The sequence below is a fragment of the Geospiza fortis genome, unplaced genomic scaffold, assembly GCF_000277835.1.
Source record: "Geospiza fortis unplaced genomic scaffold, GeoFor_1.0 scaffold96, whole genome shotgun sequence".
Lineage (NCBI taxonomy): Eukaryota > Metazoa > Chordata > Aves > Passeriformes > Thraupidae > Geospiza > Geospiza fortis.
The window spans coordinates 737,295-741,328 of NW_005054454.1; positions in this window are offsets into that span (position 1 = coordinate 737,295).

A 4,034-nucleotide genomic window follows, 5' to 3' on the forward strand; every position below is an offset into this window, starting at 1 on the left:
TAATATATTATTACATTATAATGATATTAGTATATATTCTATAATATTATGTATTATAATTATATAATTATATTATTAATTATAAAATTATATTATAATATATTCTATATTCTTATAATATAATTCTTTGATATAATATAGTGTCTTAAAATAATAAATTATCCTTCTGAGAACATGGAGTCAGATTCATCATTCCTTCCTTCATCTGGGGGAAACCCAAATACAATAGGAGTAGGAAATGCAATAGGAATAGGAAATACAATAGGAAACCCAAATACAAATACAACAGGAAAAGCCCTCCCAACCCACGGGGTCCCAGCTGTACGCCATGCCCTCCTTGTCCCCAGCTTAAAGTTTTCATAACTCCTCAATTAAAAAAGCCAAAGTCTCACTTAAAATGCAAATGAAAATATCCAAAAGAATGCTGGAGGGAAGCAACTTTAAAAAATGAGAGGATTTTAAATTGCAAGATTTTTAAAGCTAAGATTTAACTTTTTTTCAAGTGGCACCTGGGACAAGGTCCAAGGAGTGGAGCTCAGGAAGGAGAAAAAGAGGGAGTGAGGAGAGGGGAGCAGAACCCCCAGGTGTGGAGGTGGTGAAACAAAAGGGAACAGAGCCCCCATTCCCATTCCAGCTGGGCACAGACCCTGCAGGCAGGGATGCAGCTTTTCCCATTCCTGTACTCCCAGCAAAGCTTCTCCTTTCTCATTTTTCAGCCCTTTGTGTGACTCTGCACAAGTTACAGGAACTGCAAAGTCACGCAGGGGGATCTCAGGAGCGGTGCAGGGAAATTCTGCTGCAGACAAGGTTTCTGCACACAGAAATCTTTCATTTCCCTTATTGAGATCACTGAAATACTATATTGAAATCGCTGAAATAATGTATTGAGATCACAGAGCTCCTGTGGCGAGTCTGCACCAAGAAAGGCCCATTAAGAGCTGCCCACCAGCCTTTGGACACAGCACAACAGTTCCTGGCTGTGTACCACACTCACCTTACCCAGTTACACCCTGAGTGAGGAGCAACAATCAAGATTTCAGCAGCAGCAGCTCCTCAGTGGTGACAATTCCAATGTTTACACCAAGCACCAGGTGCAGCCCAGACGCCACTGAAAGGTGTTCAGGGAGCTGAGCTCCTGCTGCCCACGGGATTCTTACCTACAGCACTCAAAATTCAGTTGCTGCTTCATAATCTAAGTTCTGTTTAAGCCCCAGATTCATCACATCAGAGAAAAGATTTTTTTTTTTTTAGGAAACCCCCATTTCCATTCCAGCAGGGAACAGACCCTGGAGGCAGGGATGCAGTTGTTCCCATTTCTGCACTCCCAGCAAAGCTTTTCCTTTCCCATTTTTCAGCCCTTTCTGTAACTCTGCACTGCTTTGTGTAAAGTCACTCGAGGGTATCTCGGGGAAATTCTGCTGCAGCCAAATCCCTCTGTCTCTGATGGGAATGAAATCATGCTCTGAATGGAGAGAAATGATGTAGAGACCAAGAATGTCACCAAAGTGGATAAATCCCCCTGCTTTTCCTTGGATAAAATCTATTACCTTGTGCTCATGGCCAGCTTTGGCTAAAATCCATTTAACCCTGAAACTGAGGGAGATGAGCAAGGCCTTGGGCTCCAGCTGGGTTGTTTGGCCAAGTGTTTGTGGTACAGAGAAATCCTTGGGAATCTTTGGAATTCTGAAATCTGCAGCTGTGATTCTGTTGAGTTTTCCATCCATAAATAATTAGATAGCAATTTCAATTTAGAAATAAGCTCTTAAGTCTTAAATAAATGTTCTGCTGCTTAAAAAACAATGGAGTGAATTTGAGTGAGAGTTCAAGTACATTTAAATGGTTAAAAAAAATAAAATATTCTGACATTTACAGAAGTTTTCTGATCAATAAAGAGCTTTGGCTAAAGAAGGGGAAAAGCCCTTGAGGAGCAGAGAGCACAAGGTACCAGGGACATTGAATTCCCAAGGAGAGGATATCTGGGTGACCTTTGGGAACATTTGCCTTTGGAACACCTGGAATAAAGGGTATTGTTATCTAAAGAAAATAAATTATATTGTTCCATGAGCTGATGGAAATCAGGGAGCACCCAGGGGAATTCTGGTGGTTTGTTCTTCCAGGGGCTCTTCCTGAGGCTGATATTTCTCAGAACATGATCACTGCCACAGCATTTTAATGTGGGCCTGCCCTGGGATAATCTTCCCCAGCAGGGGAACTGCCAGGATTGTTCCAGCTCTGCTCCTGTGCTGTTTTCTTGTGCATTTCCCCCCATTTTGGGGTTTATTTTTACATTTCTCTGTATTTCTGTTGTGCTATCCAACCATGGCATGGCCATTTTGGTGCCTGGGGAGACACTGAACTCTCCAGTTGGATTTTTTTTCCTTTTCCTGGAGAAACTCATGCCAGCCTCTGATAAAAACTAATCCAAGCCCAACTACAAAAATCCAGCTCCAGGTGAGGTAAAATACTCAAGCTTTGTAATACAGAAATAACTAGAAAAGCAGCTGGATTGTTTTCTAGGCATTCTTAAATTACCAATATGAAGCCCATCACAAAAATGCTCCTCCCTTCTCCTTCTGCCTTTATGAATTCACAAATATTTTCAAAGCCCGTGTTTAATCCTAATATTTGGGGACCACAGAGTCACAACAAATGCTCTTGTTCTCTAGGCTGCTCTCTCATTTTGGCCATGTTTTCTTCACATAAAGTGGAAGGCACCAAGTTTTAATTTTAATTTTAGTTTTAATTTTAATTTTAGTTTTAATTTTAATTTTAATTTGACTGTGAATTCTGGCTGGCAGAAGCAGCCTCAGCCAGCTCAGGAGGGACAGGATGGGATGGTTTGTGGAGGAGAAGGTCCCAAATGCCTTCTGCTTCCCCAGGTTTATTTCCTTAGCTTTATGTTTATCCCACCCTGCTGCACATTTTAGTCCAGAGGGGTCAGAGAAGAGGGAAGAAATCACCTCCAGATGCTTCCTACACACCAAAAATCCCCATTGATAAAGGCTCTGTGGATGGCTGCTGTTCCCATGCCAAATCCCAGGGATTTTGGTGGGATTCCAGGCACAGGGCAGAAAGATCTGAAGCTCTACTCAATAAAATAGCAGAAATCAGTTTAGTTTTCCCCTCCTTTTTTTCTTTTTTTTTTTTCCTATTTCCCTGTAACCCAAATCTTCCCTTCAAACAAACACAAACTGGACAGTTCCAAGGAATGCTCTTTACTGACTGTGAATTCAGCCTTGCCAAAATTTGGGACAATTCTCTAAATGTCACCCGTAATTCATGTTAGAAAATAGAAAATCCCAGCATCGCATTTGAAATGACATTTCCCAGGTTCTTCCCTCCCAGCCCCTATGACGAGAACCTCTCTCCCTGCGTTTTGGAGATCTGAAAACCCGCGGGGAGCTCCTCATGCCAGCGATTCCTGAAGGAATGAGGAGGCACAGACAAGTTTATATCGGGCGTTAAAAACCAAATCATCTTAGCCAGGCTGGCCCGGCGCCTGCCACACTCAAATTCCTCCCCACAGGGATCCTTGGAACACCTGGGATAATGGGAATTGTTATCTAAAGGAAAGAAATGCTATTGTTCCATGGGCTAATGGAAATCAGGGAGCGCCCAGTGAAAGCCTCCAGGGAATTCTGGTGGTTTGTTCTTCCAGGGATTTCTTCCTGAGGCTGATGTTTCTCAGAGCATTATCAGGAAGGGGAGATTCCCTACGGAGATTCCCCGGCAGTCCCTCACCCTTACCTTGACGAAGAGGGAGATGTCGTGGTCCTGCTTCTCCTCCGCCTCCTCCTCCTCCTCCTCGGGAGCGCCCAGTGAAAGCCTCCAGGGAATTCTGGTGGTTTGTTCTTCCAGGGATTTCTTCCTGAGGCTGATGTTTCTCAGAGCATTATCAGGAAGGGGAGATTCCCTACGGAGATTCCCCGGCAGTCCCTCACCCTTACCTTGACGAAGAGGGAGATGTCGTGGTCCTGCTTCTCCTCCGCCTCCTCCTCCTCCTCCTCCTCCGGGGCGCCCGGCGAGCCCGTCCC